This window comes from Camarhynchus parvulus, unplaced genomic scaffold (assembly GCF_901933205.1).
Source record: "Camarhynchus parvulus unplaced genomic scaffold, STF_HiC, whole genome shotgun sequence".
Classification (NCBI taxonomy): domain Eukaryota; kingdom Metazoa; phylum Chordata; class Aves; order Passeriformes; family Thraupidae; genus Camarhynchus; species Camarhynchus parvulus.
This window is the reverse complement of record NW_022148505.1, coordinates 3248-19524: the sequence shown is the minus strand read 5'-3', so window position 1 is coordinate 19524 and position 16277 is coordinate 3248. Positions and strand designations below refer to the sequence as shown.

Here is a 16277-nt window from a genome sequence, read left to right as displayed (position 1 = left end):
TTCTCTCAGCTGTTGGATCCCTTCTTCAAGAGTCTTCCAGCGCATTCTATGGTGCTGGTCCTGCATTCTTTCCCTGTGAACAAACTTCTCTCTGACACTTATTAAAAGCTGCTCCCAGAGGGAAAGGGACCCTGGTTCTCTTACAAAAATCTGATTGATACCTGAGTCCTGGGTCAAGGGTCCCAAATTCCTTGCCTCGCCACCATCCAGCTGGACGCCTGTACCCATAAGATCCCAGACCCGAAGTAGCCAGGTTGTATAAGCCTCACATCCCCGTCATACAATGTCTTTGTGCAGATTACGGAGACTGTCGTACGTCAGGGACTTGGTGATGATCGCAACTTCTGGCTCTCCTGTGGCTTGTGAGGGCCCTCCCCTATCTGGGTGCTCTGCTTTCATCTTAGATCTCCTTGTTTCTACAGGGGCAACTGCTGCTGGCTGTGATTGCCTTTGCAGTTCAGCTGGAGCCTGGACAGTTGTAACATCTGTGGGTTCCGCTGCTGCACTGTTAGACTCTCCCTCCTCAAGGCGGGGGGAAGGCTTCTCACCAGCAGGGGAAGTGTACTCCTTCACCATCTGGCCAATCTCATGTATCTCCTTCACCAGACACCCCACTCAGTATGGGTAGTTGTCCTAGGGTGACATTATGATGCTTGTATCCCCATTCATATGTTCTGTTTCTGCAGGATATTATGTTCTGTGCCTTTAAGACTGGCTTTGAAGAGTGGAAGTTTTGTTTGGGTTTTTCTTATCAGGGACACAGAGATGTATTTAGGGCTGCTTTGGCTTTCTTACTTTCACTTTCTGCTTGGCTTGCTCTCTCTCGCTTCTGCTTGCTTTTGCTTTTGCTCTTTAGCTAGTTTAGCTAAACAGTCCAAATTTCTTCCTGGACTGTGTATCCTCTTCTTTTTCCTGACTGTCTCGAACCTGCTCCGGACTGGGACCTGGGAACACTGAGAGTCTGCACCGTGTGGCTTGCAGCAGCTGCCCAGCACCGGAGGGACTGAGAACAGAGCGACCACCCCCTGAGAGAGACTTCCTGAATTTGTCATCTGTTTCAGAGTGGTGTCACCTGGTATTGTTCATTTTGTGTGCTGGGGGTGCTGTGCCTGTTAAATAAACAGGTTCTTTCCACTTCTCTCCGAGGAATTCTTCCCGAACCGGTTGGGGGGAGGGGCCGTGTGGGTTTGTTTTCTGGAGGGGCCCCCTTTGGAGATTTCTCTCCCAAATTTGCCCTAAACCAGGACAGTAGTTCATATCTGGGGTGGGCTGTGGGGCAGGGTCAGGCTCTGGGGCAGCAGCATCCCTAGGCTCTGGTGGCATATTAGGTTCTGGGGTAGGTGTCATGGTAGTTATCCAGATAAGTCTCCCCTTCTCTCTAAATGCTAAATAGAGCAGGCCTACCAGAAACACCAGCCACTGTATGATATCATTAATATTTAGAGTGGATCTGAACCTTTGAAAAACTGGTGGGGCAGACCCAAAGAAATGGCTGAAGGGTTGGGAGAAGATTTTGCCTGGTGTCATTTCCTTACAGCAGGTGCCATTATTAAAGTAACACCAAAAACATACACTTAATGTGTGATAGCTGTAAATCCATGTGCCTGCTTTACAGAGGAAGTTAAAAACCCATTAATTCCTCACCTTATTCACCCATAAAACAAACCAGATAGCAGACACGGTAGCCTTGGTTATGGGACCCATGTTTAGATAAGGGCCTGCAAATCGGAGAAATACAGCCACGATCACGTGCCACCCTAACCAGGGCAAGCTGGACCACATGGTGTCACTTAATGAGGTTTCTATAGCCACACACAAAAGTTAGATTACTCAAGAACTGTTATTCCCTTTTTGTTTCTGTGCCCTCGTGCTCCACATTGGGCGCCAAAATCTTTCTTGGTTCGGAAAAAAAGGAGTCTGCAAAGGAAGGCAGGAGGCTCCCCTGAAATGGAGAATGTAAACCCTCCCCACCCCTCCAAATTGCTATAATTTTAAATTAAGGGGCTCTCAGACAAAAATATGGGAGTAGGAAATAACAGTTCTTTAATAGGGGAAGGAAAAAAAAAAGGATAAAATCAACAATGCAGTACACTAGAACAACACTGACAGAGTCAGAACCCAGCCTGACATCCTGTGGGTCAGGGTGTTGGTAGCAGTCCAATTGGAAATGTGGCTGCAGTCCCCCTGAAGTATCAGGTGTGATTCTGTTGGAGGAAGGGGAATCTGTAGAGAAGGATGTATTCTTCCTCTGAAGATCCAGTGGAAGAATAGACAGCTGCTGTTCCTCTGGGGAATCCCATGGAGAAAGCCGGGCTGGTGTTCCAGCATCTCAGAATAGATCTGGGTAGCAATGCTTGGCTCCTCCCTCTGGGTGGAGCATCTCACAATGGGATGTTATAGTTCTTATCAGTCATGCAGTGATATTCAATAGTTTGTTATCAGCAGATGTCCCCTCCCGAGGGAGGTGTGAATGTGGTCAAACTAAGAGAGAGATAAGGCAAACTGCCCACTTGACATAGCTAATCTGCCATACAGATGGTAATGGAATAAATCTTGCATTGCAATCTTCAACACACAGAATTGGCTGAGCTGGGAGGGACCCATCAGGATCCTCGTGTCCAACTGCTGGCCCTGCACAGGACAGCCCAACAATGGCAGCCTGGGCCTGGCAGCGCTGTCCAAATGCTGCTGGAGCTCAGAGAGCCCTGGAGCTGGGACCCTTCCCTGGGGAGCCTGGGCAGGGCCCCAGCAGCCTCTGGGCAAAAACCTTTTCCTGACATCCAAGCTGAGCCTGCCCCGACTCAGCTGCAGCCGTTCCCTCCACTCCTGTCCCTGGGCACCAGAGGGAAGAGGTTCCCACAGCCCCAGCCAGGGACCCGCTCCCAAGGCTGTTGCCATGGCCACCAGGGCTGGCACCAGCTGGGATGCTCGGTTTCCATGGGCTGGGCTTCAGGAATGGGATTCCCCAATTTCCTGCTCCCGCTAAAAGCGCGCTGCCATCGCTGCCCTCCCGCCTCCCATGGAAAGCACAAAAGGCAAAGATCCCAGGCTGGGATAAGACAATTTATTGGGAACGGCAACGAGATAAGGAACAAACAGAAACAGAAACAATATTGATAACAGAAGGGATAAGTAAAGCTATTTAATGAGAAAACTAATCGATCAACAACTGGCTCTTCCTGGCAATGTATTTCCTCCCACCTGGAAAGGACACCCTTCTCCTCAGGAAGAGAGAGAGTCCCTTTCCTGCCCCTGGCAATGACCTGAGGTGAGAATGAATATTATGACAGGGCCATGGCCAGACCCTCATGTTCTCCAATCCCACATCATGTCATTGGCAGGGGCAACAAAAGGTAGAGGTGACTTCCCAGCATGGATCACATGGAACATGCATCTCCAGGGCTCTGAAAAACATGGGTTCTCCCATGGGGGATAAAGCTGGAACTGGGCATGAAGCTCTTCCTGCAGTTGAGGCATGTGCAGGGCTTCGTTTACTGGTGCCTCTAGTGGTGTCTGGTCAAGTTAGAGCTGCTCTGAAACCTCTTCCCACACTGGGGACACTCGTAGGGCCTCTCCCCCGTGTGGATGCGCTGGTGGGTGATGAGGGTGGAGTTGTGCTTGAAGCCCTTCCCGCAGTCAGGGCAGCGGAAGGGCCTCTCATCCGTGTGAATCCGCTGGTGCTGGAGGAGATGAGAGCTGGTCTGAAACTTCTTCTAACACTTGGGACACTCGTAGGGCCTTTTCCCAGTGTGGATCCTCTGGTGGCAGATCAAGAGAGACTTCTGCCTGAAGTCTCCCACACTCTTCCCACATTCCCCACACTCATAGGGCCGTTCCCTGGTGTGGGTCTTCTGGTGGGAGATCAGGTTAGAGTTCTGGCTAAAGCTCTTCCCACATTCCCCACACTCGTAGGGCCTCTCCCCGGTGTGGATACCTGGTGCCTGATGAGGTGGGAGTTCCACTTGAAGCCCATCCTACACTCGGGGCAGCGGAAGGGCCTCTCATTCGTGTGAATCTGCTGGTGCTGAAGGAGATTGGAGCTGCTGTGAAACCTCTTCTGGCACTGGGGACACTCGTAGGGCCTCTCCCCAGTGTGGATGCGCTGCTGGATGACGAGGTTGGAGTTGTGCTTGAAGCCCTTCCCACAGTCAGGGCAGCAGAAGGGCCTCTCATCTGTATAAATCCGCTGGTGCTTGTAGAGATCGGAGCTGCTCTGAAACCTCTTCTGACACTGGGGACACTGTCAGGGCCAATGACTTGTAGGGCCTCTCCCCAGTGTGGATGCGTTGGTGGATGACGAGGTGGGAGCTGCAGCTGAAGCCCTTCCCACACTCCCCACACTCGTAGGCCCATTCCCCGGTGTGGATCATCTGGTGGCTGATCAGGGTGCTGCTCTGCCTGAAGCTCTTCCCACACTCCAAGCACTTGTGGGGCTTCTCCCCATCATGAAGCTGCTCATGAACCACCAGCTCCGAGCTCTGGCTGAAGCTCTGTCCACCTTCCTGGCTCAGGGTGGGTCTTTTCTCCTCAGAGCACCCTGGGCTGGGTTTGGAGCCCCTCCTCCTGTGGGGTCTCTGGGGATTTTCCTCCCCTTTGAGTTCATGCACTGTGGAGCTGCTCAAAACAGCCTCGTCCACGAGGTTCTGCTGTGGGGATTTTTCCTCCCTGGTCTCCATCCTCAGCTTCTTCCCTGGCAGAGGAAAGACAAGGAGAGGATGGGATTTGCCTCCGTGCCAGAGGGAAGGGGAAGGAGATCCCCCCAGTGCATCCCCAGCAAGATGGGGTTGGCAGCAGGGTTGTCCTGCAGCCAGGGGCCGTGCTGGGCTGGGAGATGGAGCAGGAGAGAGGGGGAAAGGGGCAGTGACTTCCTCCTCACCTGCCTCGGTGTCCTGGGGCATTGTGTCAGTTTGAAAAGACAGGTGTCTGCTAAGGAAGGCAGGAAATGGAAAATGTTATTCCTTGAAATGGAAAATGTTATTCCCTTCCCTTGGAATTATAATTTTCAAAATAAGGGGCTTTCAAGCAAAATCTATGGGAATAGGAATAACAGTTCTTCAGTAGGAAAATTAAAAATACAAATGCAATAGTACTAAAAAACTACTTACAGAGTCAGAATACAACCTGACCCCCTGTGGGTCAGGGTGTTGGTAGCACTCCCGTTAAATGGTGGCTGCAGTGCCCCTGCAGTGACAGATGTGGTTCTGTTGAAGCAGGGATCCTGTAGAAGGGTGGAGTTTTTCTCTGGAGGTCCAGTGGTGCTGCCAATCGGCCTGGTCTTCCTCTGGGATCCAGTGGAGCTGAAAGCTGCGCTTCTGGGAATCCTGTGGGAGAAGGCTGACTCTGTTGTTCACATCCTCAGATTATATCCAGGTAGGAATGCTTGGCTCCTCCCTCTGGGTGGAGCTTCTCACAATGGGGTGATGTAATTTTTATCAGGGACACTCAATGGCCCATTAACAGAAGATATCTCCCTGGAGGGAGGATTCCTTGTGGAAGAGATAAAGTAAACTGCTCAATTAACAGATGATAATTGCCCCACCTTTAACAGAGGGTAATTGAATACACACCCAGCTAAACCTGAGACACTGTTCCAGCCTTGGAAAGCAGGATTTGGTACCAGGATTTGTTAGGGAATGCAACCCTAAATGAAGGCAGAGATAGAATCTCCAGAGCCTGCAGCCAGAAATGGAGAGTTGTGTGATACTCATTTCAACATTTTCTCTTTTGGAATTATTTACTAATGATTATTTGCTTTGCCTATCTAATACTTTTGTATTTTTTACAAATTTGCATTATCTAAATTACACTGTTCCTTAAGTTAAGTTGGTGTCTGTGTCTTTGGTGCTGTCCCTGCCCACCGGTGAAACAGGGCCCAATCCTGCCTAAGTGTTACCTGGGGAGACAAAAACCCTCACTCCAAATGTCCACCCTTCCTCCTTGTTCCCCCCACATTATACAGAGATAATGATGTCCTATGGTCTGGGGTATCCCTGGGGTCAGCTGGGGTCCCCTGTCCTGGCTGTGTCCCCTGCCAACCTCCCCCACACCCTCAGCCCCTCCCCAGCACGGCCGGACGAGGGGCAGGACAGCCCTTGGCTCAGTGCGAGCTCAGCAAGAACAAAACCATCTCTGTGTGCTCAGCCCTGTGCTCAGCCCCGGCATTTCCTCCACTCCCACCACGGACCCCCCTTTCCCACCCCTCTGCCCTGTGGCCGCCACAGCACCGCCTGACAATAGAAGCAATTCTGTGTCAATTCCAAGTTTCATTGGTTCCTGCACAGCTCCAGCTCAGCTGCTGGCAGGTCCCAATAAAAGAAAATTGGAAATTCGGCCCAATACAGATACTATTAATAGGAAGGGGAAGCTCTCAGTAGCTGTCCCAAAGGTGACAGGGATGAAGATAATAATGATTCTCACATTTGGCAAAGAACCCAAGCCTGGGAATTCAGGAGTTATTTGGGAATTTAGCTACTTGAGCTGGGCTTCTTGTAGGATTTTAGCAGCCTTGTGTCTCTCACCTTGGGGTTAATGAACCATGTCAGTCTTGCTGGTATCATTTGCTCCCTTTCCTCCAGTGATTTTTACAAACTTTTCAAGGAAGGACAACAAAATATTTTCTTTACACTCTGGAACCACAACAGCCATTTTCCTCATCATTTCTCCCATAAGTTCCCCAGGAGGAAGGAGGGACTATTTCCAAGTTTCCAAGAGTTCTTCCAGAAAGAACCACAACCTCCTCAGAGGAGGGAACCATGCTGTTGTCAAAGATACCTGGAGACAAAGAACAGTACCCTGAACTCACTGTGCCAAAAAAATGTTGCAATCTGGTTAAAAAAAATTTAAAGAGATGCCTCTTCCACAATTAAGGTGCTGACAAGACCAAATCTTACATGAATTTTATTGAACAGTAAATGTGAGGTAGAGAGAGATGGAAAGAAAGAGAAAAGGGGGGAGAGCAAGGGAGTGACAGGGACAGAGACCTCCCCTGGGGCAGGGCAAGTGTGACATTGTCCCCTGTGTGTGTGGCCTTCCCAGGGTGGGGGTTTTACACCTGAGCCAGTTTGGGTAAGGGGGGTGGTGTTCACCCCCTGAGCAGGGATTACCCCACTGTTTCAGGTTGCAATGCAAGATGGAACCAAATGCATGTTTTCAATCCCCATCTTCATCAACTGCTATCAACAGGTGGGGCAGTGTTCTTTATCTCTTCCATGACTCAGCCCTGATAACGCCCTCCAGGGGAGATATCTTCTGGGAATGGGCCATTGAGTGTCACTGCAGGACTGATCAAATTCCATCATCCCATTGTGGGATGCTCCGCCCAGGGGGAGGATCCAAGCATTCCTACCTGGATATAAGCTGAGCCTTGCAACACCAGGAGCAGCTTGCCTGCTGGATTCCCAGAGGACAAGAGCTCCAGAACCACCACTGGACCTTCAGAGGAAGACCAGACCCTTCTACAGGATCACTGCTTTGACAGAATCACGTTCATCACTCCAACAGGACTGCAGCCACCATTTAATGGGACTGCTGCCAGCACCCTGACCAACAGGGTGTCAGGTTATATCCTGACTCTGTCAGTTTAAGGCAGTGTTTCTGTATCATTGCCTTGATCTTCATTTTCTTATTAAATTGTAATTCTGACTTAGACTCTCCCCCAGGTTTGCCTTCAAACCAGTACAAAAGACAATGTGCTCACCCCTTGTTTTCTTCCCAAAACAGGATTTCCCATTCCCAAACCTTGATTGGATGGAGGAGGGAGGCTGCGAGGAAGAGGAAGGAGCCCTGGGACACCCAGGCAGGTGAGGAGGAAGTCAGTGCCCCTTTCCCCCTCTCTCCTGCTCCATCTCCCAGCCCAGCAGGGCCCCTGGCTGCAGGACAACCCTGCTGCCAACCCCGTCCTGCTGGGGATGCACTGGGGGGATCTCCTTCCCCTTCCCTCTGGCACGGAGGCAAATCCCATCCTCTCCTTGTCCTTCCTCCCCAGACAAGGAGCTGAGGATGGAGACCAGGGAGGAAAAATCCCCTTAGCAGAACCTCGTGGAAGAGGCTGTTTTGAGTGACTCCACGTGCAGGAATTCCAATGGGGAGGAAAATCCCCAGAGATCCCACAGGAGGAGTGGCTCCAAACCCAGCCCAGGGTGCTCTGAGGAGGAAAGACCCACCCTGAGCCAGGAAGGTGGACAGAGCTTCAGCCAGAGCTCTGAGCTGGTGGTCCATGGGCAACTTCATGATGGGGGAGAAGCCGCACAAGTGCTTAGAGTGTGGGAAGAGCTTCAGGCAGAGCAGCGCCCTGATCAGCCACCAGATGATCCACACTGGGGAATGGCCCTACGAGTGTGGGGGAGTGTGGGAAGGGCTTCAGCTGCAGCTCTGTCTTCATCCATCAAATGCATCCACACTGGGGAGAGGCCCTACGAGTGTCCCCAGTGTCAGAAGAGGTTTTGGACCAGCTCCGATCTCCTCCAGCACCAGCAAAATTCACACAGAGGAGAGCCCCTTCCACTGCCCTGAGTGCGGGAAGGGCTTCAAGCACAAATCCACCCTCATCACCCACCGGCGCATTCACACTGGGGAAAGGCCCTACGGAAGGTGCCCAATATGTGGGAAGAGGTTTCAGACCAGCTCAAATCTCCGCCTGCATGAGCGCATGCACACGGATGAGAGGCCCTTCCGCTCGCCATGATTGCGGAAAGGATTTCAAGTAGTTCATGCACGCACCAGTGCACCCACACTGGGGAGAGGCCCTACGAAGTGGCCCACATGTGGGAGGAGTGTTCACCCAGAGCTCTGACTTGACCAGACACCAATGGAGTCACCGGTAAGGGAAATTCTGCAAGTGCCCAAACTGCAGGAAGAGCTTCATGCCCAGTCCAGCTTCATCCCCCATTGGAGAATCCACATTGGGAAGAGCCCTGGTGATCCATTTTCCTGTGATCCATGCTGGGAAGACACCTGTCCCTTTTCCTGCCACTGCCAATGACATGATGTGGGATTGAAGAACATGGGTCTGGCCATGGCTGTGTCATTACATTCACTCCCACCTCAGGTCATTGCCAGGGGCAGGAAATGGACTCTCTCTCTCTCCCTGAGGAGAAGCGTGTCCTTTCCAGGCAGGGGAAATTGTGGCCAGGAAGACCCAGTGAGTTGTGTTGTAGTTTTCCTGTAAACAGTTTTATTTATCCCTTCTGTTATCAATATTGTTTCTGTTCCTGTTTGTTCCTTATCTCATTGCTGTTCCCAATAAATTGTTCTTATCCCAGCCCGGGATCTTTGCCTTTTGTGCTTTCCATGGGAGGCGGGAGGGCAGCGAGGGCAGCGCGGTTTTAGCGGGAGCAGGAAATTGGGGAATCCCATTCCTGAAGCCCGGCCCGTGGAAACCGAGCATCCCAGCTGGTGCCAGCCCTGGTGGCCATGGCAACAGCCTTGGGAGCGGGTCCCTGGCTGGGGCTGTGGGAACCTCTTCCCTCTGGTGCCCAGGGACAGGAGTGGAGGGAACGGCTGCAGCTGAGTCGGGGCAGGCTCAGCTTGGATGTCAGGAAAAGGTTTTTGCCCAGAGGCTGCTGGGGCCCTGCCCAGGCTCCCCAGGGAAGGCTCCCAGCTCCAGGGCTCTCTGAGCTCCAGCAGCGTTTGGACAGCGCTGCCAGGCCCAGGCTGGCATTGTTGGGCTGTCCTGTGCAGGGCCAGCAGTTGGACTGGAGGATCCTGATGGGTCCCTCCCAGCTCAGCCAATTCTGTGCTTCTGGGATCCCATGAGCCTGGGGATGGGGCTGCCAATGGTTGCCATGGCAACGGGCTCTGGCTGCAGCCCTGAGCTGGTGTCCATGGCAACCACCCCTGGCATGGGGTCTCCATGGAGCTGCCAAGGGACTGAGCATAGCAACAGGGGGCTGGACATGGTTGCCATGGAAACTGACCATAGCAACAGGGGCTGGTGATGGTTGCCATGGAAACTGACCATTGCAACAGGGGGTGGTAATGGTTGCCATGGAAACTGACCATAGCAACAGGGGGCTGGGGATGGTTGCCTGCTAAGGATCAGATTTGTCACAGGCCCTCAGAGGGGTTCCATGGGGACTTTCCAAGAGTCTCCAGGCTGTTCCAGAGCTGGAATGTCACAGGCACAGACAGGGGCTCCATGGAGACCTCCCAGGGCTTTCTGGGATGGTAAAGAGCCCTGTGGTCAGAGGCAGTCACAGCCATTCCATGGTGACATCCCAGGGCACCTTGGGCTGCAAAGGCACCGATCTGTCACAGGCACTCACGGGGGCTCCACGGTGACATCCCAGGAGTGCCCAGGCTGCCAAAGAGCCGGGATGTGCCAGACACTCACAGGGGTTCCTGTCATGGGCACAGTGGGAGCTTCAGGCAAAAGCTTTATTTCTTTATTGGAGAAACTCCTGCTGAGAAATGAGGTGGAGAATTTACAATCAGCAGCCACCATGGATCCTCATACCCCTGCAGGCCCCCTAGACTTCTAAAATTCGTTTTAAGAGAGGAGACTGGGAACAGCTGGATCCAATCACAGACCCAGACTTTGTCAAAGGTGTCAAAGATTGGACAGGTGGAGTTGAATCTTTACACAATTTGTCTCACAGGATTAAAGACTGAATACCAGATAAATTTATAAAAACACAGCTCTGATTTCTTCTGATCATGATTAGACAGAATGGTTCATTTACACCTCAAAGTAAATGAAAAAAAGGAGTTACTGTTGCAGTCTGAAGTCGTCTGGACACGACCTTCCCTCAGAGTGTCTTGTGCCAATGGGTAGGAACCACGAGAGCACCAGCACACAGACACAGACACAGACACACAGACACACAGACACACACACACACACACACACACACACACACACACACACACACACACACACACATGCACAAACGCTGAAAGTGTCCAGGGGCCAAAGACAAAGGAGTGTTCAGAGTATAAATAGAGGGAAAGACGGTGCAGAGGAGAGCACCAGGGATCCAATGGTCTGAGGGCTCAGGTGCAGTACACAGGGAAGGGACCAATAGGGAATGCCAGGGTGGATGGGCAGGGTTCCACACCAATGGGGAGACAGGGAAGGGAGAACTCACCAGAACATGAACACATAAAAAGAGTAGGAAAGGCCAGTGGACCAATGGGGAGGACAGAACTGGGACAAATTAACATAGTGCTACAGAGCAGCATGGAGGAAGCCTCTTTTCTCACCCTGAGCTTTGAGGAGTGCCCAGAGCCTGTGGTGTGTCTGTCCAGGGCATTGCTACTGCCTTTTCCCTGATAGGCTCACAGGTCTGCACAGTTGTGCAGTGTCACAATGATCTCCTTGGTTCTGCAGCCCTGCTGTGGCTGCTGTGGAACAATGGACCTGTGGTACCATGAGATTCCATAGTGTCACCATGGTACCTTTGGTTCCACAAGGCCTTGCTGGGACACAATGGCCCCTTGGTTCCATGAGGGGCCTGGGCTCCCACAGCCCCTCACAGACTCCTATGGCCTCTCTGAGTTCCCCATTGCCTCTCATGGCCTCTCAAGGCCCTTCATGGCCCCTCATGACTGATGGCCCCTCACGGCCCCTCACGGCCCCCCATGGCCCCTCACAGCCCCAGGCCCAGGGCTCCTCCCAAAGGAGAGGGGGTCGGGCCCTGCTTGTTCTCCTTTCATTTCAGTCCCTTCGCAGCCACGAGTGCAGAAAGGGTGAAATGGAGCCTTTCCCCAGCGTTTCCCTCGGGGTTAACTGCGGGCTGAAGCTCTGTGCTGGCGCTGGCCCCAGCGCCACCATCCCTGCAGCCGCCAGGCCTTTGCTGTCCCCCCGTGTCCGTTCCCTGTGCCCGAGTCCCGCCCGGCTCTGGCAGCAGCAGCAGCCGCAGCGCAGGGGGCGCCGGCCCGGCCCAGCCGGGGCTCCCGGCCCGGAGCAGCAGCAGCGCCGGCCCCTTCCCGCCTGCTCCTGCCTCGGCTCCCAAGGGCTTTTTCCAGCTCAGTTCTGGAGCAGAGCAACCAGCACCCACACACAGCCCTGACTGCTCAGGGCCCGCCTGTGCTGCCCTGAGCCAGCCCTCAGAGGAAGAAAGGATCGGGTTCCAGCGCTGTTTGCAGCTCTGTTTGACTCACCCTGAGGTGACAGCAGGAGGCTGCTGGTGCCTTTGCCTTGGGAATTGCAGATCATGGCTGCTCTTGGCCCTCTTCTGCTTGCCACTTGAATTTTATCCATAAAACTGCAAGTGCCTCTTCCAGTTGGTGCTGCTCACGGTGCTTTCATGACAGTGAAGTCAGTATTTTTGTCACAGCTATAAAGATGAGCAGATACTGGAATGTCCACCAGTCTCTAAGGCGAGGGGAATTAAAGCCTCACAGGCCAATTTGCAATACTCAAACGCAGCCCTGTTGCTGGTGTTGTTGAAAAAGAATAAACTGACAGAGGCTAGCACAGATATTGCCTCTGCAGTGTGGAATTAAATTAAAAAATCCACCAGGAGAAACAGAAACCAGAACTTCTTGACTTGTTTCATTGCTCCTTCCCAGCAGCAGGAAACGGGGATGTCCAGAGGTATTTTCCACTGCTGATGACCACAGTTTGAGCCCGGCCCAAAGCCAAGGGAATGGATTAGTAGTCATTAGAAAAAAAATCACCCTTCTTTCAGGCAAGGTTCACCAAGTCATTCCCTGCATTTCTCTTTTTCAGATTCTTTCAGTTGGCTGCTCTGAGAGGTCCATCTTGTTCTGGTGCTTATCATGAACTGATTGTGCTCTTGATTTATGCACCAAGTCACCCGATGTGGAATCATCCGCACTGAACTCAGAAACAAACTCCCTCTGTCAGAGAATTTTCACGTTCCAGATCACTTTCAAGACGTCCACTGACAGGTTGCAATGATTATCACACAACTCTCCACTTGTGGCTGCAGGCTCTGGAGGTTCTTTCTGTGAATTCAGCCAGGCTTGCATTGCCTAACAATTCCTGGTACCACTTCCTGTTTTCTTAGCCTAGAACAGTAACAATGAAAACCTCACCAATGGCACAACTCCCCAGTCCACCAGGAAAAGAAAGGACAAGTTGTCAAGTTCTCCAAACCTTTGTCCTGCTTTGCTGCAAGAGTCCTGCTGCAGGCACAGTGTGGAAAGCCAAGAGAAGCTGCAGGTGGTGGCACATCTTGTAACAGGAGCTCGACCTCATTCTCCAGGAAAGGTTTTTGAAAAGAGCAGACAGGATTACAGAGAAGATTCCTGGAAAACTGAACCAGCATTCCAGAAGTGAAATGAAAATGGAAAGAAACCATCTGAAATGTTTTCCTCTATTTCTATGCTCCCGTTTTCCATCTTGCACTACTTCTCCATGCCATGAGTTCCAAATGCATCTCACCTCTAAGATCAGTGACTTAGTGAGTTTTAGACACTCTAAAATACCATGAGCTGCACACAGTTTGCCTTGCCCTGTTTTTGTTGGAAAGCAATGCTGGAGCCATCAGTGCAGTGCTTGGGTCAGGCACGAATTCTGCAGGCAGGGAATGTGCCCCGGCAGCGTGTGACCCTCAGCAGGGACAATGCTCAGCAATCCTGCAGGCAGGGAATGTGCCCCGGCAGCGTGTGACCCTCAGCAGGGACAATGCTCAGCAATCCTGCAGGCAGGGAATGTGCCCCGGCAGCGTGTGACCCTCAGCAGGGACAATGCTCAGCAATCCTGCAGGCAGGAATGTCCAACCCGTGTGACCCTCAGCAGGGACAATGCTCAGCAATCCTGCAGGCAGGGAATGTGCCCCGGCAGCGTGTGACCCTCAGCAGGGACAATGCTCAGCAATCCTGCAGGCAGGGAATGTGCCCCGGCAGCGTGTGACCCTCAGCAGGGACAATGCTCAGCAATCCTGCAGGCAGGGAATGTGCCCCGGCAGCGTGTGACCCTCAGCAGGGACAATGCTCAGCAGCGTTGCTGTGCTTGCTCTCCATGGAACCGTGCCAGGAGCAGCTGCTGAGCTCAGAAGCCATCGCAGCCCCCGCCCTGCCCCAGAGCCCCTTGGCAGGGCGGGCTCCTGCCCGGGCTCTGTGTGCCAGGAGCCGGCAGCGCTGGGTGCAGGGAGCCCAGGGAGGGCACAGAAACGCTGGGTGAGAAATGCTGGGCACAGTGAGATGGGCGAGTGCAGCCGGCCAGGGCAGAGGAGCAGCACGCACAGGGGGCACAGCCTGCAGGACAGATGGCCAAGGGGAGAAAACAACAAACTTCTCAGGAGGGTGGAGAACAAACTGTTAGTTGCAAACTTCAGAGAACGAGGTACTTGGGAAATCTGAAACAACGTGGAATTACAGTAAATCACTTCATAAAGCACTGACTGAGCAAACTCTAACCTGTCCAACTTCAAGCTATCCAGATTTTGAGAAGGCGAAGTCAGGAGAAGAGAGAGGAAGATCCACAGTCAGCCTTGGATCTCAGCTGCTGTGAGCTCCGGGGCCGTGGGACGTGTCAGTGTCACACCCGTGTCACAGCCTGACCTGCTCTGGTCCCTCTCCCAGGTGGGGTTTTCGGGGTGCCAGGGGCTCGGCAGCCACTTTGGGGCTGCACCAGAGGCTGCAGTGGCTGGGGTGGGGCAGTGACCACCCCACCTATGCAGAACTCTCCCTGCCCCCAAACTCACACTGGGGATGTCTGGGGCCGTTCATCATTTCTCTGCTCTCCAGCACCGAGGCAACGGACTCTGGCTACAGCTCTGAGCTCGTGCCCAAGGCAACCACCCCTGGCAATGGGGCTCTATGGAGCTGCTCTCAGGAAACCCCCAAGAGCTGGGGAGTGCCCCAAAACTGCCTCAGAAATGTGAGATACCCCAAAATCTCTTCAGGAATGTGGCTTATTCAAAAACTCACTCAGTAAAGGGCACCCCCTCCCTTCATCATCCCCAAACTTTGGCTGTCTCATTCCAGACCCCAACCCACCTCCCCAGTCCCAATCCCAACCCATCCCACCCCACCTGGACATCATGACCCCCTTCCCAAGCTGTTTTTCCCCCTTTTCACACCTCCCAAACCCCATCCCACCCATCCTGCCCCACCCAATGCCCATCTCACCCCTCCTCATTTGCATCCCACTTCGCCCAATCCCCTTCCAACCCTATTCCACACCGAGGGGTTGTGGAATCATGGAATTTTGGGGTGGGATTGAGTAGTTTTCAGTGGCATTGAGGTGACAGATCAAACCCTATTGTCTCTTTGAGTGCCAAGAAAGGGAGAAAACTAAACCAAATAACCCCAAAACCCCCAAATTCCCCCAATTATTTCCCTGAATCCCAGATTCCTCTGAAACACAAGTAAAAAGCGAGGCTTTAGATACCTTTGATGAATTTATTGATTTTTGCTCCAATTTTCTCTGTTTTAAAGGGATGAAGATTAATCCAAAGAAAATTAGGGCCAAAACAAAAGAATAACCAGCCCAGTGTCTTCCCAACATGGATCACCGGAAATGTGGGTCACCAGGTCTCTTCCCAACGTGGGTCCTCCCATGGGGGATGAAGCTGGAGCGGTGCACAAAGCTCTTCCTGCAGTTGGGGCATTTGCAGGCCTTCCCTTACTGGTGATTCCATTGGTGTCTGGTCAAGTTAGAGCTCTGGGTAAAGCTCTTCCCACAGGTGGGGCACTCATAGGGCCTCTCCCCAGTGTGGATGCGCCGGTGGGTGACGAGGTGAGAGTTGTACTTGAAGCCCTTCCCGCAGTCGGGGCAGAGGAAGGGCCTCTCATCCGTGTGAATGCGCTGGTGCTGGATGAGATTGGAGCTGGTGTGAAACCTTTTCTGGCACTGGGGACACTCGTAGGGCCTCTCCCCCGTGTGGATGCGTTGGTGGATGACAAGGTGGGACCTGTGGCTGAAGCCCTTCCCACACTCCCCACACTCATAGGCCCATTCCCCAGTGTGGATCATCTGGTGGCGGATCAGGGCGCTGCTCTGCCTGAAGCTCTTCCCGCACTCCAAGCACTTGTAGGGCTTCTCCCCATCATGAAGCTGCTCATGAACCACCAGCTCCGAGCTCTGGCTGAAGCTCTGTCCACCTTCCTGGCTCAGGGTGGGTCTTTCCTCCTCAGAGCACCCTGGGCTGGGTTTGCAGCCCCTCCTCCTGTGGAATCTCCGGGGATTTTCCTCCCTGTTGGAATTCTGCACTGTGGAGTTGCTCAAAACAGCGTCCTCCATGAGGTTCTGCTGTGGGGATTTGTCCTCCCTGGTCTTCATCCTCAGCTCCTTGTCTGGGGGAGGAAGGACAAGGAGAGGATGGGATTTGCCTCCGTGCCAGAGGGAAGGGGAAGGAGATCCCCCC

General features: G+C 52.9%; 1 pseudogene; it reads right to left on the bottom strand.

The window, feature by feature from the left end:
- Positions 1–3503: 3503 nt before the first annotated feature.
- Positions 3504–16006, bottom strand: LOC115916864 (annotated as a pseudogene).
- Between the last annotated feature and the right edge of the window lie 271 nt (positions 16007–16277).